The sequence below is a fragment of the Salvelinus sp. IW2-2015 genome, linkage group LG32, assembly GCF_002910315.2.
Source record: "Salvelinus sp. IW2-2015 linkage group LG32, ASM291031v2, whole genome shotgun sequence".
NCBI lineage: Eukaryota > Metazoa > Chordata > Actinopteri > Salmoniformes > Salmonidae > Salvelinus > Salvelinus sp. IW2-2015.
In genome coordinates this window covers 3109662-3133332 of record NC_036871.1, presented here as the reverse complement: position 1 = coordinate 3133332, position 23671 = coordinate 3109662, and the positions used below count along the sequence as shown (strand labels likewise).

Sequence of the window (23671 nt, the reverse complement as noted above, 5' to 3'; positions counted from 1 at the left end):
AACTTCTTGGGGTTAGAGACACAAAGAGAGAACTGCTCCTTAAAGTAACTAACTTTTGCCTTCCGGATAGCCTGAGTGCACTTATTTCTCATTTGCCTGAACGAGAGCCAGTCAGCCTGAGTATGCGTGCGCAGAGCCTTTCGCCAAATGCAATTCTTGAGGTGGAGTAACTCTGCAAGATCACAGTCGAACCAGGGGCTGAACCTGTATTTAATTATAATTTTCTTTATGGAGGAGTGTTTGTTAACTTCACTAGGGTAGGGGACAGCATTTGGAATTTTGGATGAAAAGCGTGCCCAAAGTAAACTGCCTGCTACTCAGAAGCTAAGATATGCATATAATTGGTAGATTTGGATAGAAAACACTCTAAAGTTTCCAAAACTGTTAAAATAATGTCTGTGAGTATAACAGAACTGATATGGCAGGCAAAAACCTGAGGAAAATCCATCCAGTAAGTACTATTATTTTGAAAGGCTGTTTTTCCATTGAAAGCCTATCCACCATACAAAGACTTAGGACCCAGTTCACGATCTCTATGGCTTCTTCTACATGTGGCCAGTCTTTAGGCATTGTTTCAGGCTTTTACTCTGAAAAAGGAGGGAGATACAGCACTTTCAATGAGTGGACAGTGGAAATTTCCAGACACGAGCAAGCGCGCGATCGGGAGCACGCCTTTCTTGTTTCTCCTTTTCTATTGACAAAGCTTTTGTCCGTTTGAAATATTATTGATTATTAATGACAAAAACAACAGCAAGAAATGCAGGTGTAGAAGCACTGTAATGATGTCTAACACTATTGACTACAAAGTGTGCTGTTTTCTGTCGATTTATACAGCTTCTGTCTTAAGTAAGGTCCAAGGCAGGTTGAATTAATTTGCCTACAGGGAGGGACCAGGGAATCTGTTCACAATACGGACACCTTGGGCAGATAAAAGACACATTTTATTACCATGTGTAGACGCAACAAATCTCGATCCGATAGGGATCGAATCATGTTCATCGGATGACGACAAGGTGTAACCACGGCTTATGATGTAACTAAGGTGTAACCCTAGTTTGAAAGCAACAGTTTTTCTGGAAGATGTGCTGCGCCATTTGCCCTACATTTTCACCCCATGTGGGCTAGCCCCCTAGCAATTCCAGTTTTATCCCCGAGCCAATTGAGTGACAGCTAGCAAGATGTGTACACACAGCAGACTGAATGAGAGAGCAATGACAAGTTCCACATACCTGCACATATGTGACTTAGTCCACACATTTCTGAGGACCACTTTTGGCTTGTGAGCTCTACTTGTATAACTACTGGCTAAAAAGTATAAAAATACCGAGAATTCCTTTATTTTGGCAGTTACCTGTATGTCTCATGTGGTTAACCCTTGAGTTGTCTATGTGTGTTATTAATTTAATTTAATTGTATTTTAGTACAAACCTTGGCTCTCATCTCCTCCTTGACCGACCATCTCTCAGTGCCCTGATCCGTTCCCTCAGCACATTGGCATATTCGAGTGCTAGATGCAGCAGGCCCAGGGTTTTCATCCATTGGGATTTCTGTGATGGCAGATTTTTTTGGTTGGCTAGCACCAAACTTTAATAAATCCTAAATTATTTTCTCTGTGACATTTAGATTTAGATTGACCTTGATCTTTTAAATGCTAACTGCTAGCCTACAGGAGTGAATGAACCGGAAACGTTCAGTCTTGCCGTAGTGCATTGTCAAAGATTGGTTATAGCCTACAGTTTGAAGATTAGTTTTTATATATATCCCTTGTTTTTTGTCTCTCCCCGACCCAAATTCCATTAGTATTTATATAAATAATGCAACAAATTGTTTTAAATATTGTTTTAAATTCTTACACCTTATGCAGGGGTTGCTGACATATGGCCATTTCACCACAGGGGGTAATGCCGCACCCACAGCACCCCTACTTCCCCCAGCTATACCTCTGATTGGCTAAGCTCCAACTTCAAATATTAGAGTCAAAAACCACAATGTGACAACTAGAAGCCTCTTTTTGCATATTTCAAAGTAGTTTTTCATATCAGCGTACTTTGACCTCAAGTTGCGTGCATGGTACCCAAAATGCGTGCAGGTTGACAGTCCTTCTAATGTGAGTTAAGCTAAAGTTGGATATTTGATGTTAGCCAATGTAGCTGCTAGCTAATGTTTTGCTAGCTGCATTTCTGGCCTTCCACAAAAAAGGTGCAATTTGTCCGCACAGGGTTTGAGTAATGTTGGCCCGAATCTGACATGTGGTGTGTGCCCAGTGGTCACCTCCCTGACCAAGGACCTTCTCCCTCGATTGCTCAGTTTGGTCGAGCGGCCAGCTCTAGGAAGAGTCTTGGTGGTTCCAAACTTCTTCCATTTAAGAATGATGGAGGCCACTGTGTTCTTGGGGACCTTCAATGCTCGGGGGTCTACGGACAATTCCTTTGACATGGCTTGGTTTTTGTTCTGACATGAACTGTCAACTGTGGGAATTTATATAGATAGTTGTGTGCCTTTCCAAATCATGTCCAATCAATTTAATTTACCACAGGTGGACTCCAATCAAGTTGTAGAAACATCTCAAGGATGATCAACGGAAACAGGATGCACCTGACCTCAATTTCGAGTCTCATAGCATAGGGTCTGAATACTTATGTAAATAATGTGTCTGTTTTAAAAAATGTATACATCTGCAAACATTTCTAAAAACCTGTTTTTCGCTTTGCCATTATTGGGTATTGTGTGTAGATGAAAATATTTAATTTATATAATTTTAGGCTGTAACATAATAAATGTGGAAAAAGTTTTTTGAATGCACTGTATGTACATCCACGTATAATTACATGTTTTATTAATTTAACTGTTATTTAAATAGGCAAGTCAGCTATTAAGAACAAATTCTTATTTACAATGATATCCTACCCCGGCCAAACCCTAATCCAGATGACGCTATGGGACTCCCAATCACAGCCGGTTGTGACACAGCCTGGAATCGAACCAGGGTCTGTAGTGATGCCTCTAGCACGGACATGCAGTGCCTTAGACCGCTGCACTACTCGGGAGCCCCATATGGAAGAGACTATATGGCTAAATTCATGCAAAAAACGTTATCTTATCTTCTCCTGTGCGTTTGGTAGTGGCTGGGTGCAGTAATAACCACAAAGACAGGGTATGACTCATTTGTGGCCCAAAATCAAGAAACTATCTTTGAAGTGGGACTGGTTTGTCCAGTTGAAGCTGATTTGTGTAATGTTAAGGGAACCATGGGCATGTCTACTGTATGTGGTGCTCATTTCACTCTGGAGGACTTCGATAGTTATAACCAGTGGAAGGCAAGATTCTGAAACCAGGTGCTGTGCTGAGCGTGAATGTGAATCCTGCAACCTCTATTTCCTACCGACCTACCGGTACATTGTGAGTTTCAGCAGTGATGGAGATAAACCGGGTAAATTAAATGTGGATTTACCTCACTATATTGATATTGGATTAGCTGATATTGGATTAGCTGACTCTCCTTCGGCCGGTGAAACTGCCTCTCCCTCTGAAGGCCAATCCTTGGCTCTTCTTTAACTTTGGTAGCTAACTCAGCTGTCTATCGGTAAGTCTCTGCTCTAKCTACTTTATATCTGCTGGCAGGGTTGCCATGTCGGCGGTTTTCCTGACAAATTGGGCTACTTTGTCACCGGCGACATCATTTTCAATGTATTGGTCACTGGCAGCAAACATGCTGCCAGTGACCAATACATTGAAAATGATGTTGGGCTACTTCTAAATTGTTCACTGTGACCTGTGACCTGCTGACTATCAGGTAGTGAGGCAGGCTGTTGCTGAGTGAGTGAGTGGTGGGGAGGGCCGGAGGAGTGTTTGTTGAGAAAGCGCTGCATCAGGCAGTTGAGTCCACTATTGGTCATGTGAGTCATGTGAGTGAAAGGAGACAGAGGAGACAGAGCAGCAGGCACACATGTTGTGAAAACTTGTACCAATTGTAGATGGGCTATTTAGATTGTCATTATGGAGACACCTTTTTTTCTTTCCAACCCTTTTTCCATGAAACATATTAACAAGCCGGAACTGATGCGCATCAAAAAATACTGGTGAAAAATGGCTTTGGGCGCACTAGAGCACATTAGATCAATTTGATTGGAGGTGGTTTAAACTCCATTTTAATGTCGACTTTGCATTTTGGAAAACTGTATCAAGCTGAGTGTTTTACGCATGCTCAGTTTTTGGGTATCGAAGGATGCYCGAGTGGACATTTTTAAATGGAAGTTTTGGAACTCCCTCTAGTGCTTCTGTTATGGGTTAAAGTCCTCAATGAAACTGCCAGTAAATGTGGAGAATGATACATGATGCATCTGTTGGCCATCAAGTAGCCTATTCATTTATCTGCCATTGTAGCCTACCATTTGATACAATAKATATGTTAAACTACTGTCACCAGTACTTGAAAACGTGAATCAAACAGTACATTATGCTCCATACATACATACGGTGTGCTACAGTAGAACGACAACACGATATACAGAAACTATAATGATAACGTAAAAAGGCACTTACTTTGATAGGAACGCACACATGTCCAAAGTTATTATTAGTAAGGAAAAAGACAACAATGAAGGCAATGCAGGCACCAGCCGTAAAATGTTCCAGGAGGAAAACGTTAGTGCAGGTTCTGTTCTGACTAGAGATGCGCAAATGTCTGCGTACTTGATCTGGGGAAACACTGGATAAGTGTTTGGGCTCTCATCTAAGAGAGAAGTTTGTCCAGCTCAGTAAAGCTTCAAACATAAATTGTCCACAACAGTGAAATGGGCTACTTCTATGTGAATTAATGAAGAGGTGTCACACACCTCGATTCAAACTCTTATAGAAAATACAATTTGCTAGAAAATAATTTGAAATTGACAAGTTGAAAAATAGCCTATAGATAATTAGCAGGCAGCATGCCTTGGTTTGAGGGTAGCGCCAATTAATTGTCCTGTTGCATAACAATCACATTTTGGAACAGTGAGTGCATTCTGACATCAGGTGCATAAAAAAAAAATCACACTGGGGCGACCGTTAGAGATATTTGGAACTCACTTGTGAAAAGGTTAATCTAGAGATTCGTACATTTGRCTCGATTCGGCAGTCTCGTCCAGATCATCATGGCATTTGTAGGTCTTTATGATAGCCACATCAGCAGCTAATTAGGTCATTTTGTTGGGGGTAAATACAGGCGAATATATTGATAAAAGTCATCTTGTCTGAGAGAGATTTACATGGTTATAAAAACGTCACGCCAAGGTAAGCCTACACGAAATACAGCCCTTATTTTAATTGTTTCTAATATCCCCTATGAGAAAAATGAATAGTGGAAAAACGATTGGAACCATGTCCCTGTTTGACCGCTAGGTTTTATGAGTTTTATGACTTATACTGTGGTACTCTATAGAAATGACAAGCCATTCTCGCAAATCTAGCACATAATAACAGCYCAATAGCCTAACATTTGATTTTTGAAGTTTGTCCAAGTGTTTCTTGGGCAGAGATTGAGATCCTCTGTCCAACAAGCATTACTCAAACTCTCCTGTCGGATTTATCTATAGTTATGTACATACGCAATATTGATTTATTTAATATTATAAATTGTGTTCGAGCCCTGAATGCTGATTGGCTGAAAGCCGTGGTATATCAGACTGTATACCACGAGTATGACAAAAACATTTTACTATTTTATTACGTTGGTAACCAGTATAATAGCATTAAGGCACCTCGGTGGTTTGTGGTATATGGCCAATATACCCCGGCTAACGACTATACCCAGGCATTCTTGCGACTTATTCAAATGTCGTTATTACATCACATCATACCTCGCAATAATATTTTTTGTTGTTGAAAAACTCATTTACGTTACAAGTTACGTCGCTATTCTTTCTTAATTGGTTCGATATAACGTTATGGAAAAAGGGTTTATTGGATAAATGTGGCAAATCTCTTGCTGCAAAAAATAAATGTAGTTTTCGGGTCTTTTGGATGGGTTTGAGTGGTCATTGGGATAGAATTTTTAGCTAGACCTGGCAGCCCTGTTTGCTGCGGTGAAACTCAATATTAGGAATGTTTTCCTAATGGTTGTACACTCAGCGATATTACAGCATCTCTGCTGTAAAACACACAGTATTAAACTTTCAACCCTCTATTTAGGGTTCTTCATAGAACCTCCTGTAAAGGGTTTTACCAAGAATCTCATTATCCTCTCAAGGTTCTTCCTTGAACCCTCTAGTTTTGCTTTAGATCAGAGATGCTGTAATCTACCAAGAACCCTTTTATCTTTGAAGGGTTCTTCCTAGAACCGTCCATGAACGGTTCCACCAGCCGTATTAGTCTTTCGAATTAAACTCTTTATGACAATACATATATCATAAGGCCTTTCTTTGAGGGTCTAGTTATAACCTAACACAGTGGTGTTAGAATCAAATCAAATGTATTTATATAGCCCTTGTTACATCAGCTGATATCTCAAAGTACTGTACAGAAAACTCCTGGTTTACAGGCCACATCAGACCTGCAAGTCACATTATGCTGGCTTGCAAAGTGATGTGTAATTCCTATTGGAATCCAGCCAGAGTGAGGAAATCCAACAATTGGAATTTTGTAACACACACAACCTGCATTCTGAATGACAACCTGGGTATGGAAGATTGAGTAATGGGACTACCTACATAATTTAAACTGGAACAACCATCTCAGTAACGGGTGCATTAAATCCAACTACTAACAGATTGGATTAATTTTTTWAAAGTATGTTATTTATCTTTCTGTAGTGTAATATTAATCAACCAATCAATGTACATGCAAAAACACAGATATTGAAACAATTCAGAAAATCAACTTGCAATAGAGCATGTTGGGAAATATGATAATGATGGGTGTGGTTCTGAGTGTTTTACTAAACACAGAGTAAAAAATTACACAATCATACCCTTAACTCTGGTTATTAACACCAACACTGGGGATATTTTACACCACTGAGTGTTACGTTAGTTAAACTACTGAATGAACACTAGAAATGTTACACTGAAAAATCTATATTAGGTCAAACTGGCCAATTTGCTGTGTACCATACAATACACTTCTGGTTCACTCCCTTCTATTTTCCTACTTTGCTCAATAAAATCACAGAAAATACTATTTTGAAAGACATAAATCATGGCAAAGAAATCAACTATGTCAGTACTGTATATGCAAAATGATTAAGGGAATACCCGATACATGCACAAATATTCCGATATAGGTACACACCTATCTTTATAAATGTTTATCAGATTACTCAAACTCATAATGTTAAAGTTTAAACACTGAGGAAAACACTCATGCTAAGGCACTATTTAAAAGAAAGAAAGAAAATACAAAAAAAAATGTTATTCAGATTCATAAGGGTTCTATGTAAAACCCTTCTTGTCGTCCAAATAATCCTTCTTGCTTTCCAAACAATCATCAAAGAACCCTTCATTACAAAAACGGTTCATAGGATGAAATAGGTTCTATGAAGAACTCTTTGCCATACAAAGAACCCTTGTCTTCCAAAAAATGGGTTCTTCGGATGAAAACGGATCTTGGTAGATTAATATCACACTGCAAAGAACCCCCTTTTTGTTGTGTGTAGCCTATGCCGGCTGGCAAAGATGCACCTATTTTTATGCGCTAATTATAGCCTACTGGTAAATGAATGAGCACATAGGATACAATTTAAATATGATTTATGATTGATTGATTGATTGATTGATTGATTGATTGGCTGTAATGATTGTTTCTGTTTTTTGTTGAGATGGCATGAAAGCAGTATTGATCCAATCAGTGTGTCCCTATTTCCACATCAAAAGGACAGAATGTTGAAATCGTTTTTTTTTACCCACGAGCTCAGGGGACTTCCGCGTTATCCATTTAATAGATTTTTCTGTAGGTTTTTAAGAATGCATATAATGCAGTAGGCTACAATTAATACATCGATTTAATTATGTTGTAAAACGGTTACGGTCACATGCATTATGAAAATGAACAATGAGTCTGTGAAAGAATGTTGTGTTTAATTCCATAATGGGGGATGCAGAAAAAGGCGCGCTTCCCAGGCTGTTCTCATAAATAGTTATATAGGCTATATAGGCTACCATCATTAAACGAGTGAGTACCAGAATGTATTGGCAATGCAACATTATGCTATAGCTATACCACTATAGGCGAAGTTCTTTAAAAACGAATCATGAGTGGGCCAAAATGATTCAGTAGAATCAGGAATCGGCGTGTTCAATGTATTAAGCAAAAGTATTTGGGCCCTCCTATGCCTAAATGGTCCTCACGAATGTTTAACGGCATACACATTTAACATGGTAACAATTTTAACCGGTGCCCTTCAGTGTAATCGCCTGTATCATCATGGAAAGACATCATGTAAAGACTCCCAAAATCAGAACAGTAGCCATGGGGAGGAACGTTTTTCCTTTGCCTACACTCTTATGGTGTTAAATGGCTCTATAATTAGAGATGTAGGGAAAAGGCCTAAAGAGTTGTGCTAGAATTCAAATGAAGTGGTCGGTTAAAATACGATAATAAAACCAATATTAATAACTTAATTCTAAATCATTTTGTAGCATAAATCATTTATTTTATTTTATTTTTTATTTTTTACAAATCTTAAACCATCACCTAATATTTTTGAGTGAGAGAGAAACAATCTAAACCATGTAGACAACGAGTTGTGGACTAAAGACCCGGCCAGTGCATGAAATGTGTGACCACATATCAATATATCAAAGTTAGCTTACTTTTGTCACTTGTACCATCAATACAAACCTGAGGAATGAGACCACGTGATATAGCGGGGCGGTCGAACTYGCCTGCAAGCCTTTTTGGGAACAGTGTCAGTTTCTACTGCTATCAAGTGCCGCTCTGTGCATAGCCTACTGCTTCATAGGGGTCGAGCACGGAGCAAACCGATAACCTATTTGGACCGGCACTGTTCAGAATCTGTGTAAAGTTTCTGACTCCGCGCGTTGATCTTTTTCTATTTGTTGAGAATTTCGCCACTGCCAATGAACAGCATTTGTAGCTCATTCCAAGATGGCCGCTTGGGTTGCATTCATTTTTTTCTGATCGACTTGTAACTTTCATTGTCCATCACATACGGGATATAAACCGTTAGGTATGTATTTACTGTCTTGCAAATGCAAGACCACTGCAGGCTATCTGATTAATAGTGAACATCGGCAGTGGACCACACGGGCATATAGACACTCAAAGCACACACGATTGTAGAATGTTATATTATTTCAATGGTTATGTTTGTGTTCTTTCTGGAGCGCGTAACGTACAAAATTGAAACATAATCGCAGATCTGTTCTTAGCAGCCAATGTTAACAGATCTGCACAGAACCATCCACATTCGTATGTATTCTACCAAGCTGATTTCAAACAGRTGTCCTCAACAGGCTCATTAGGATGTTGTTTTCATGAAAGTGGTATCAAATATGATTTGTCGTTGTAGCAAAATTGCCACGTTTGTTTTCAATATAGATACGTTTATTCTGTCTTTCGTTGAAAATAKATGGGCTTCGTTGTAGATAAGTAATTAAATTGACAGGCTTTGTCGTCATCCTGTTGTAAAATGTTAGGCTATTGCGAATATGCTACTTTGTTTAGAGAGTAAATAGTTAATAGGCTGGCTATAGCCTATTAAATGTATTTAATTCCGTTATGTTGAACAGAGATTGCTTTCTCACACACTGATTTTGTTTGTCTTATCGCAAGAATAGGCTGTTTTGTTATGTTATTCAGTCACTTGAAAAGTGTTATGAAAAGTTTAAAGATAGATGGTTGGTTGATTGCCGTGGATCATTTGATGGTAAATAGATTTGATGAAATGACATCATGGYATCATTTACAATGCTGTTAACATAATTAACAATGCGATGGGTACCATTTAAGATTGTTCAGATCAACGCAATTTTTGTCTTTCTCTGTTGATCAATAATGAGTAGGTTACTAGAGATCCATTCTCGACCTTTTGCGCAATTGATGTGTGGTCCTCGACGTTCATTAGGCTATGTCAATATAATTTTCAAATGTATRTTCGTCGCAGTATGGTTTAATGAAATTTAGCCTGGCCTACACAAGATCAAGAGTTTGTCTCGATCACCAATTGGCCAAATGTTGTCTCAAAATTCAGAGCACCACTCGAATCTCATTTTGAAATCAAGATAAATGCCTTGGCCTACTGGTGATATATCTTCTTTTAAAGTGTTGCTCATCTAGTTATAAAATAATAATCGGCTAATTATATTTGTTTGGATGTGGACATTGGAATATAGGCCGGCTCGAGGCTACTATTACTGCCCATATAAATTATGTCATCACAATCAATAATGTAGGCCTATTCTTGTGATGACATTATAGTTTGACACAATAGGCTGAGGCAAAAACTCACATGTAAGCCTAAAACATATAAATAACAAAATGTTTCACATTTTGTTAATTCTTTAAATAAAGAACACCTATTTCTCCCCACCCATAATAAGGTCAGTCGCGTTTCTTGTTGGTCAACTTTCATAAATGCWTTAAAAACAGACTATAATTTTCTGCTATGCGAAATTTTCTGCACTCGATCAGTCATGTCTATAGGCCTAACAATGGGATTTACCCATAATAATATTTGAAAATCGATACAACTTGTATAAAATAAGGCATGGAAAACATTACTATTAAATATGTCCAGTCGTCTGCTCGTGTTGCGGGCATTCGAGAACGAAAGTGAACTTTTGCGCAATTTGGGACTTGATGGATTATTTCTTTCGTTTATGACTACAATTTCGTTGTTGCCATGTTCAATTCTATACAGTCAATGGAATGCGTAGTTCAACAGCACAGGACAAGTATGGCTTTAAACGTTTTCACATCACAGTGAACTAACTAGCTATTGTCTTGAGGCGCGTGATAGCGGGGACATTCGGAGATTACGTGCATAATGTGAGCTCCCCGTTTATTGACAGGTAGGTAGGTGTATGACGGGTCAGAGATTTGTCCAACTAAATGTTCAAATATTTTAGGAATGAACTTATTTTAGAGTTGACGATAAGAGGGCTGAGCCATTGCGCGCTGTTTAGTTAACACACATAACTGAGTAGAATGAGACATGCGATTTTTGTAGGTCTGGAGTTCACACTGCCATGTTTGCGTGAACATGCACCGACATAGTGTGACACATGCGCCATAATTCTTGCTCGGTCATATCGTTAAAATAATCAACATTTTCGTGTGCTGKATATTCTGTCGAGTCTACTCTGTTTGGACAACCATTCGACACCGCTTTATCCACCGCATTGATCCATTGACATTTGTGATGAATAGGCTAGTTTTTTTTTCATACATCAACATTATTGATTATCAGCTGCCCATGGTAMATGCTACAGCCAAGGAAGTCATTACAATAGCCTACAATTCGTACATACATATGTAAGCCTATGATTGAACAATTATGATTGGTTAGTCCAACATTTAATTTGACAAATAGCCTACAGTGAGTTGTCTTGGAACGCATGATGTGCACATATGGAGATGCATAATGCGCGCTCCCAGTTTCTCGACAGGTGTAGGAATGAATACATTTAACTCAATTGTCCAACACAAGTTGTGCGCTCGTCAGACACGCTAGGGTGTGCTTCTTTTAGAATGGCCATGCATAAGAGGGATGAAAGAGCCTATTGCGTCTTGTATCAATCGGATCAAGCGTGCAGTTTTGTAGGCATATCCGGTACTTCACACTCGACTGTTTGCGTCTACATGCAGTCGCAGGACACACTTTACTTACAATCTTATACAGCGCCAAAATGACAACGCATCACATTGACGTCGCATGATCGCATAATACTGAAAATAATCGAAAGTTCTTCTCTCGGGCAAATAGGTAAATTATCAAGGCAATGTATACTATGGGCCCAGTCTTTGAAGTGTATCCTATATAGGCTACCTACGAAGATATTGATAATACACATATTTATCCATTATAAAAGAAGCACAAGATATTAACATTTTGTTGGAAACGTTCCTCTAAACCTGTCAAGAAACCGGGCGCGGGATTGCACGCTTAGTCTACACTTAGAATATGTGGGTAATTGGGGTTCTATCCAGAACCTATTTTTCTAAGAGTGTAGGCGACACTCCAAATTTAGGCTGCATAATGTGTGCCAATAATAGGGCAAATAATGGTTGTTTACTGTGTTTAAGTCAATTAAATATATTGCCACTTGGCGTTGTAGACCTAGCAATTTTTTTAATGAATTGAGCTTTAGAAACAGTTGATCATCATTCATCGGCAAAATCGCCCTATAACCAATAAACTCGCACACATTCCGGACTTGAAAAAGTAGCCCTTATGCATGTGCTGTCAGTTAGCTTTTTTTTTTAGACCTGGCATCGAAATCAACATTTCTGTGACGTGCTTCTGGGATCGTTAGGCTATTCTAAATAAATCAAACGTTTGGCTTGAAGTGAAGACTTCTAAAAATCGATATGGAAGCTGGAAACAAAATTCATGGTAGCAATTATAAAAGGGTAAATTGATATTGGGCTACATAAAATTCTATAATAAATAGGCCTACGAAATAAATATTGGTTTAACCTATTTAAAGTAATCAAAGGATGTCCAGATTCGTTTTTCGCAGGGTAGACAGTAACAGTAAAACAGTAACATAAACGTTTTACATTCTCAAGGCAGGTACATCACCGCCCTTTTGTGTTCTGAACAGATTGCGAAACTAGCTGTAACCATTAATTAATTTGTTTATCCTTTCTTATAGGATTTTACCATTTTAGAACAATGCACAGAACAACAAAAATCAAGATGACTGAGCTGAATCCACATTTGATGTGTGTCTTGTGCCAGCCTCACATTCAATTCGCGCATAATGTAAAAATGTATTTCAGAGATTTTGTGCGTTTTTGTGCATTTTTGGGGTGGGTGGTCAATTCGTTTGAAAATACACGAATTTCTGTGCTAACTTAATTCGTGCGAAAAGACACGAATTTAACCAGTAGGCACACACAAGCCGTTGCAACAACCATAGACCGATCGCCTGTATATTTTTATACGTTATGAATATATAGATATTTTGTCTTTTTTTAACCATATAACCATAAGAGGTATATATTATATTGTCTTTTTTTAATCCCTATTAAAACATTGTGGTTTTATGCCTATATGTACTGTTTCGATTTTTCTGAACAGACTTTTCAGTATAGAATGAATGTAAGCAATGCATGAGGTTAATGGTGTTTTATCGGTTGTAGTTCCATGTATCTTAAAAATAAACGTGTAAACCATTTTTATTGACCAGAATGTAACTGAAAATACAATGGCAGCCTTGCCATTGTCCATCAATAACAAAACTTTTTTTTTTCGTATAACATTTGGGGAAACGTATGCAGTCATTGTAGTCTTACATTTTGTTGGCCAACCAAAATACCAAAACGTTAACCCGTAAAAGGCAGGTGGCTGAATGTAAATACATGGCTCTGAGTGTAAGCACCTTTTCACTAGAAACGTTCTTGTGTTCAAATTACCGTCATTGCGAAATAGCAGAAAGCTTTCGTATTTCCACTTGGCTGCACCTACGGTTACGATAACGATAAATCAAGTGCAATACCTGCGTGACTGTGTCGAGCAGCAAACACACCGGAAAGCTTCTACCTACCGGAAAGTTACAAGAAGAACAAGAATAGTTACCTCATCCGGTCATGTGACACTTCGGATGCCCCCTAAAAGCAATTTCAACCGTTTTGAAAAATGACGCCTGGTAACCCCAAAAAAAACCAGGTGCACGAAAAGTTTGGACATAAATCACTCAGGCCATTGACTCGAGAAGAAAAAACATAAAAATTTATCAGAAGAAAAACTGAATATTTTTGAAAACCTCCATAAATCACTCAGGCCAGCACCCATTGATTTGGGGCGGTAGTATAGCGCTCCCAAGCGGGTATGGAAGTCTGGATCCCCCCTAAAAGCATTTAAGGCTCTGTGTGTCTTTAAGCACCATACTTTCACTCCATCCTTGCTGTGTGGTGTGTGTGTGTGTGTGTGTGTGTGTGTGTGTGTGTGTGTGTGTGTGTGTGTGTGTGTGTGGTGTGTGTGTGTGTGTGTGTGTGTGTGTGTGTGTGTGGTGTGTGTGTGTGTGTGTGGTGTTGTGTGTGTGGTGTGTGTCATAACGGATGCTCATAACAGGGATGTAAACAATTTGTGCTCAAAACTTGAGAGAGATAATATTTTTGTGCGTATGGAACATTTCTGGGTCTTTTTTTTTTTTCAGCTTTGTAGCATGGACCAACACTTTACATGTTGTGTTTTTATTGTGTGTGTGGTGTGTGTGTGTGTGTGTGTGTGTGTGTGTGAGAGAGAGCTTCTTTGACATCTGTTTAGAGAAACTGATTTACAGTTCATGAGGGTTGACCGATTCACACATTTAAAGTTTTGGAAAGACTGACTTTTTTAAACCTTCGAAACAGCACCTATGACCCCATTTTAAGGCACTCCGGTTGGCACAGGAAGCATAAAGTAAATACATATCCTGATCGGGGTATGCTTTTACAGAATCCTGAGTTGTAAGTCTATACGTTAAGAACTGACTGATTTACACAGTGTTGAATGCACTATATATCACAAACTGCTTGGTTGGGTATGGCAAAACACTTTTAGGGTGATTATCACTTCCGTTGCTCCAGGAAGCTTAGAATCAACACAGAGACCTCATAGTGCTTGATGGATTGTCATTGAAGACAGGTCATAAGACATTCATAACCCACATAGGCTTCAGGTTGAATTTAGGGGTGCAGGCAATGTGTTCCTATGGGGTGAGATGTCATTGTAAACTGTTTTGATGTAAACACCTTCTTTTAACTGTTAAGGGTTAATGCCACACGGTCACAGTTAGGCTTGCACAGAGACCTTAGGAACGTTCCTGAGGTCAAATTGTGCTTCTAAACCTTAACAGTTCTCTCTCTGTCTCCCAAAAGCAAAGACTTGAAATGTAGGTAAGGGTCATCTTCTTGTACACTGTCGCTGCGCTCAGACCGAGCAAGCTACGGTCAAGCGGGGCATCTCGTTGAACTCGGCACGGCTATGGTGATGTCATTTTAGTGGTGATTTCAGATGCTATTTTGTGGTTTTCACTGTTGAAACATATTGCAAATGCACAAAAGTCAACTAGCAAGTCAGTGTCCATCAGCCAATTAGATATTTTCAGACACCAAACTGATACCATCTGACTCCAAACTCACTTTTTCCAACTCGTTTAGAAGCCAACTATCACATTATTTCAGAGCAGGCCAAAATTCACAGCGCCTTCCATTTAAACCATAATAAACAAATAATACGTAGTTATGTTCTAGCTGCGGGTCCAGTTCTCACAATAATGTTTAGCCCTATGTGAGGCGACCTCGAATCCCAAGTTCGGCTCAATAGGTCATTCGGTGGCCCGAGCAAAACCTTAATTGGTGCTGAAATTCCACTTTTTTTCCATGCCTTGCTACGGGGTCCTGAATGAGCTATCGGACAGAAATGTCGGGGTCCGTCTCTATGGCCGAGCCGGTTTCAATGTACCTAGTCTTGCAACTCTGGGACTTTTCTAAATGTCACCATTTTCGTAATGCTCAAAATGAATTGAAGTCAATGCAAATGCACGAGGCTTTTTAATCGGTCCGAGAACCTTCTAGAGCCACATAACTCACCGTGCTTAATCGACCTGAGCTCTAGGACAGGTGTTAAAGTTTCAGAACTCTAGGTCTGACGTTCTTTAAAAAGTTCGAACAAAAGTAACTATTGCAGGCACTGTCTGCCTCTAAGCCCCTCAGTGTCACTCCATCCTTTCTTGTGTGGGTGTACATTTTTCCTTGAAATCTGATGGGATGAATGACTGATTTACAGTTCATGAGGGTTGCCTATTCACATATATTAAGTTTTGGAAAGATTGACTTTTTTAACCCTTCGAAACAGCCCTTTTGACACCAATTATGGCACTTCCGGTTGCACAGGAAGCTGAAAGTAAACACATATCCTCATTGGAGTGGGCTTTTACAGAATCCTGAGTTTAAAGTCTATACGTTAAGAACTCACTGATACATAGGGTTGAATGCACATTTCTCTCAAACTGCAGGTTAGTATGGCAAACACTTTTAGGGTGATTTAACCACTCGGGTTGCTCCAGGAAGCTTAGAATCGACACAGGTAGACCTCATAGTGGCCTGATGGATTGTCATCGAAGACAGGTTCAAAGGCATTATTAACCCACATAGGCTTCAGGTTGAATAGGGGAGCAGGCAATGTATTCATATGGGGAGACATGTCATTGTAAACTGTTTGATGTAAACACCTTATTTTAACTGTTAAGGGTTAATGCCACACGGTCAATGTTAGGCTTGCACAGATCGGGAGGACCTTAGGAACGTTCCTGAGGTCAAATTGGTGCTTCAACCTTACACGTTCTCCTCTCTGCTCCCAAAAGCAAAAACATATGAAATTGAGGTCAAAGGGTCATTTGGGTCCTCTTCTTGTCCTGTCGCTGCACTCAGACCGAGCGAGCTACGGTCAAGCGGGGCATCTCGTTGAACTCGCACGGCCTGGAGATAATGTAATGCCATTGCAGCTTTGTGTGTCTTAAGCACCGTACTTTTCACTCCATCCTTGCTGTGTGTGTGTGTGTGTGGTGTGAGAGAGCTTTTCTTTGACATCTGTTGAGAGAAATGACTGATTTACAGTTCATGACGGTTGCCTAATCACACAAGTGAAGTTTTGAAAGATCTGACCTTTTTAACCCTTCGAAACTGACCCTATGGCACCATAAGGTACTTCGGGTTGACATAGGAAGCTGAAAGTGAACACAATATCCTCCTTGGGTAGGCTCCTAATATTGATGTAAGTCTTAATGTTAAGAACTGACTTATTACAGAGGGTTAAATGAGTGTGTGTTATTTCATAAATCACATAAAATCACAGAATCTCGCAGAGCTCTGAGACCCACTAAAAAATGTTTGTCTGAACACACTGCAACTGGATCTGTAACTTTTTTTTTTAAACTCCTTTTTGTGAACATTACCAATTTGTCAATGTACGATTTCTCTTAAATTACGATAGATAAATGGCTGGTTCTTTTTTTCCTGACACCGTATGCTTATGTACTTTGACATGAAGCGGTCAAATTAGCACCCTATTTTGCGTTTTGACCTTTAATCCCAGAAAAAGGCCATAACTCAAAAAGCGTTGAGGCCTCGACGCCATCTTGTTCGGGGCCAACTGTCCATTACGCCAAACCTACGCTCACCAATGTTGTTTTCGAAATAAGTTTAGGAGAAAAGGCCACATGCATTTGCAATGTGCTTGTGTAACGGATGTGAAATGGCTAGCTAGTTAGCGGGTACGCACTACTAGCGTTCAATCAGTTACGTCACTTGCTCTAAAACCTAGAAGTAGTGTTGCAACCAGAAGGGCCGCGGCTTTTGTGGAGCGAGTGGGTAACGACGCTTCGTGGGTGACCGTTGTTGGTGTGCAGAGGGTCCCTGGTTCGCGCCCGAGAGTCGGGGCGAAGGGACGGTTTAAAGTTATACTGTTACACTTGTGGCATTTGCAATATGATTTATTTCCCTCTGGTGGGAATTTCCGAGACTGCGGAAAAATGAACAAAATGTGTTATTTTATAAAACGGAAACCGAACGTCCGAGAGATTTCGTTTGATGATCTCCGAAAGATCTCTCCCCGCACACGGCCCGACGCCGTCCGCGAATTAGAAACGTAGCAGGACGTCTAGTACATTTGCAATGTGGCGTTTCTCACAAACCATATGGCGAGTGCTAAAATGTTCCCTTAAGGTATGGAAGGCCTTGGAAAGGCCATAAGTGTAAGCCAACATAAATCATTATTTTACATTAACCTGTATAACATGTAATAAGCATATAGAAGAAAATTGTGTAATTTAGGCTCCACGAAATATGAAATGGGTATGAAGAAAATCGTGTATGGTCCTACAACAAAAAGGCGTTCTGATTAACAAGTGCACCAGTATCCAAAGTATTAAGCGAAATAAAGCACAGAAAACAGCATGTGGCATTAATAAAACAATATTTCCCCACGAATTAAGTCGCACGTAAATGTGCGTCTTTTCTCAAAAATTCTGTTCAGCAAGTCTAAAACAGTACATATAGGCATACAACGACACACTTAAAACATGGTTAAACAAAACAACACTGTATATCCATGACGTTGAATTAGCCATTAAGAAGAACAAAAATGAAATACAAATTATCGCGCTACATGTTGTTGCAACGGCTTGTGTGTCGCTACTGGTTAAATTCGTGTCTTTTCGCAAGAATTAAGTAGCACAGAAATAGTGTATTCCAAACGAATTGAACCACCCAAAAAAATGCACAAAAACGCACGAAATCTGCTGAAATACATTTTGTACATATATGCGCGAAATGAATGTGAGACTGTGTTGCTAGTGCGGTGGATATTTTATCGACGCAACCACCATTGTGGAGTGTTTACACTCATGTAAGTTGTCGTCAGTTGCATTTCATTCAAAATACCACACAATGCAAGTTGCTGTCTATGCCCACAGTTTTGACTGATTCGTTTGGRTTAAAGTATGCAGTGTTGTCAAATTGTTTTGATTATTTTGTCTTTTCAGTCTGTAAAATGTGCATTGTTTGTTATCTGGGGACCAGCAAATTCTGTCCAATTTGTGATGWCCAGGTTCACAAAACGAAACCCCTTTTGAATATTAAGTGAGTAGCCTATACATGTCATTTTGTAAGGCAATAAATTCAAGTTCTATAATATTRTTTTAAACTCGAATATGAATGTGGAGACCTGGGGCTCAATAAATCGAAACCACATTACAATATTGACATCTCTTTCCCAAGTAAACCCTGGCTCAGAAATGAATCATACAATTTGCTGAAATTATTTTTTAAATATTCTATTTCAGGTCTGACAAGACCCTTCAAGACATTGTTTACAGGTTGGTACCCGGCCTTTTCAAAGGTCAGTACATTTCCCCGTTCCTCCCCTCAAGTTGGTTAGTGACATGTCAAGTGCATCATGATACATTAACAGTTATTTATTAWTTTTGCTTGCAGATGAAATGAAACGAAGGAGGGATTTCTATGCTGCACYTCCTTCTCATCCTTCTCTTCCTGGTAAACAAGTTGAATCAATGGCGAAGCACCTCAAGCCTATCGTTGCAACGTCAACGTTCGTGTCGCTTTATCATTAGAACGAGGAGGATTGGCACACTTGAATACTTGGTTGGTTTCTCATTTTGTAGCTGGAAGTGGATCAAATGAAGAGCGAGGGGAGGTGGCAGATGAAGCAAAGAGAATAGTAGCCGACGATGAGATTATCAGCCTGTCCATCGAATTCTCTCAGAGCAAGTAAGGCCGCTTTCAAACCGCCAAAAAGTCAGCTTTAAAAAAATGCAGCCAACCCCCATGCTTGTCAATTATTTCTTTGCTCTTTTTCCAATTGTATATTTTGCTTTTCTCTTAGGCTGGTAATGYAGGACGGTGAAGTCAAGGTTATGAAGACAGGGGTGATTGTTTTAKCCCTAAGAAAATCGTATTGGTGTCTTTTAAATAGGGTGTCAATCCAGATGGCTGTAAAGTAACGCAGTGTTTATCATGTCTCAACTCACCTTTTTTTTTGTCTGTTGGTTTGAAGATGATTGACAAGCGATACTTGCAATGTCCAGCAGCCATAACCATAATGCATCTGAAGAAATTCCTTCGAAGTAGAATGGATATTCCATGCACCTATCAGGTGACTACGYATATTTAATCAATGATCATTAATGTCATTATTTGAAATTCAGTGAACAATGAACCTATCTGAAATGTTGTGCATTTGTATAGGCATTGTGTAGATTTGTTAAACTTAGAATCGACTTTGTTTCTTTAAAAAAATATACAGTATACAACTGATTGATTATGGTTAGATTTTTACTAGAGTTTCACACTGTTTATATKAATGATTAATCACACCTAATCTTTTCTCTCAAAATGTGTTGTTCACAGATAGAAGTTATGTATGAAGATGAACCATTGAAGGATTARTACARATTAATGGACATTGCACACATCTACACCTGGAGAAGGGTAAGCYTTTACCCTTGCACTTCAACACATGAAATGTCCTTTTTTCTAATAAGACCTTGAAATTATATGCTGTGTTTTTTCCTTATTTATAAGGGGAAAGTAAAAGGTTGTGAAATGGTGCATCCATTCATGAATTCGATTCTCTACCAAGCAATACGTTCAACATGTATTTTGGAGAGCTTACACATTTATTAAAAAAATATCTCTATTGCTTGTTTAAAGCTCATGTCATTCTTAAAATAATTGCTCAGAGGAGGATCATCTGAGAATATGGTTATAAGTCACAGAAAAGTCCCCTGTACACATAAACTTACGAAAATCTTCACTTGCTTTAGAAAGGTCCCTTGGCATTGAAATACCGGGTACGAACAGGCTGCAAGAAGATGAAGTTGAGCAGCCCAAGAAACGGGACCAAAACCACACAACATGCTGGAGGAGTATGCTATGACTCTGGGACTGGGGGTGACAAGCATCTGAACAATGACCCCGAAGCTCCCTCCACCTCATCCTCCTCTCTGCCCAGTCCGAGCCACAGAATTGTCCACTCATCATCATCGCTTACCCACCTCCCCCACCTCTCCCGCATTGGCACCTCAACAAACGGTATCTTAACAAAAGCGGGTCCAAATCGACTTTCCCGGACATTCACGCCAACATAGACTGTAGATACTTTTATTATTGTTTCAAACATTTGCCATTTTTATATAATCCTATGTGGGCAATATATTTGTATATATATAAGAAAGACTGCTGTGGAAAGATTTATTGAATTTGCTCAATGGCATCTGCAGATCGGATTTAAAATGGCTAGCCCAGTAATGTGCCATGTGGTTTGGAATGTGAGAAGAAAAAAAATGAAGTTTATTTCACACCTGGACATTCCAATGATTCCCATAACTGAATTGCCAACTACTGTAGTTGATTGAAATGGAAATGTGGTTTTGGCTTCGTCAACTTCATTTGTCAACACACAAAACATTTTGGGACTATTGCCCTCTGTATACATGTAATGGTGAATTTAATAAACACAACCTGATTGTTTTGGCTTTAAGGGTGAAATCTGCAGTAGGTCCTGCTGTTAAATGGTCATTTCAATTAATGATATACACTATACAAAAGTATGTTGACACCCGTTCAAATGAGTGGATTCGGGCTATTTCAGCAACACCCATTGTATAAAATCGACCACATAGCCATGCAATCTCCATAGACAAACATTGGCCGTAGAATGGCCTTACTGAAGAGCTCAGTGACATTCAACGTGGCACCGTCATKGGATGCCACCTTTCCAACAAGTCAGTTCGTCAAATWTCTTCCCTGCTAGAGCTTTCCCTGTCAACTGTAAGTGCTGTTATTATGTAMTGGAAACGTCTAGGAMCAACAATGGCTCAGCTGTGAAGTGGTAGGCCACACAACCACTGAACCACGTAGCGTGTAAAATATCTAATGTCCTRGGTAGCAATACTCACTCCCGAGTTCCAAACTGCCTCTGGAAGCAACGTCAGCACAATAACTGTTCGTTGGGAGCTTCATGAAATGGGTTTTAATGGCCGAGCAGTCGCACACAAGCCTAAYATCACCATGCACAATCCCAAGCGTCGGCTGGAGTGGTGTAAAGCTCGCCGCCATTGGACTCTGGAGCAATGGAAACGCGTTCTCAGGAGTGATTAGTGAAGCTTCACCATTTGGCAGTCCGACGGACGAATCTGGGTTTGGCAGATGCCAGGAGAACTCTACCTGCCCCAATGCGTAGTGCCATCTGTAAAGTTTGGTGGAGGAAGAATAATGGTCTGGGGCTGTTTTTCATGGTTCAGGCTCCTTAGTTCCTCTGAAGGTAAATCTTAGCACTACAGCATACAATGACAGTCTAGACGATTCTGTGCTTCCGACTTTGTTTTAGCATTGCCCTCCTGTTTCAGCATGGCAATGCCCCCGTGCACAAAGCGAGGTCCATACAGAAATTGTTTGTCGAGATCGGTGTGGAAGAACTTGACTGGCCTGCACAGAGCCCTGACCTCAATCCCATCGAACACCTTTGGGATGAATTGGAACGCTGACTGCGAGCCAGGCCTAATCACCCAACATCAGTGCCCAACCAACTAATGCTCTTGTGGCTGAATGGAATCAAGTCCCCGCAGCAATGTTCCAACATCTAGTGGAATGCCTTCCCAGAAGAGTGGAGGCTGTTATAGCAGCAAAAAGGGGACCAACTCCATATTAATGCCCATGATTTTGGAATGAGATGTKCAACGACCAGGTGTCTACATACTTTTGGTAATGTAGTGTATATAGGCTACCCAATACCTGATTCTTGAATATTTAAAGGGATAGTGCGAGATTTTGGCAATTTAGCCCTTTTCTCCTTATCCAGAGTCAGATGAATTCATGGATACCATTTTTATATTTCTGCGTGCAGTTTGAAGGAAGTTGAAGCTAGTTTCGCGAGCAATTGCCAACTAGCCTTAGTGCAATAACTGGAAGTCTAACGCTAGCTAGCAAWTGCGCTAACGCTAGTTAGCAACTTCCTTCAAACTGCACGCAGAGACATAAAAATGGTATCCATGAATTCTGGGTAAGTAGAAAAAGTGCTTAATTGCTATTCCTTTAATCGTAGTAGGCCTACAACTGCCACAACATAACCCAAAAGGTTGTGTCTTATATAGGCCTATGTCTAAAATTGATCATGTTGAGCTCATTCACTGTCAGTACTTTTGGAGCTCCATCTATGAATTTGAGAGTGGTTACATATTCCTCCCCAACCCATCTATGAATTTGAGAGTGGTTACATATTCCTCCCCAACCCAATCCCTCAGTTTAATAGCAAAAAAGTGATGGGGCTGCCTTCTGGCTGAAAAAATGAATAACCAATAGTTTGGCTTATTATAGCATTGCTTCAGTATAAAAAAAATAAAAAAACATGAAATGTGCACTCGTAGGCCTACATACAGTATTGTTAGAATATATTCTTATTTTAGCACAAGGCATTGCTGCAAATGTAAAAGTTGAAAGGCCTACAATATCAGTGGAGAGAGACGTAGGCTATTGATAGGACATCAATTCAATTGACATGATTTAGAAATGCCTACAAAAGGTTTTCTACTAAACCCCCATCTCTAAAACCAAATGAAGTTAAGCTAAATGAAGATAATGGATTAAAATAGGCTTAACCTTCTACAGACATCTCCACGTGTTCGGGAAAAACATGCCTTGTTTCACAATTCACTGTCGCAAAAAAACCACCTTCGAACATGAATGCAACTGCAAGTCCTTATAACATTTTAGGCTAATGAATTAGAATGGTCAAAGACTAGCCAACATTTATTGTGCATTAATGAATTAGAATGGTCAAAGACTAGCCAACATTTATTCTACATAATTCCTGCAACAATCATTTCACTTGAAATACTAGCCTACATGAATAGGCAGTCATAGCCGTAGGAGTAGGGTGTGGCCCCCCCCCCCCCCCGCCCACCCACTCCCCCCCCCCCCCACACACAACACACTACTTTCCTGTGGCCTA

At 39.7% G+C, this 23671-nt stretch overlaps 1 pseudogene; it reads left to right on the top strand.

Moving 5' to 3' along the window:
- The window catches only part of LOC111956392 (polycomb complex protein BMI-1-B-like), a 49553-nt pseudogene extending 28334 nt beyond the window's left edge, over positions 1-21219 (top strand).
- Positions 21220-23671: the final 2452 nt, after the last annotated feature.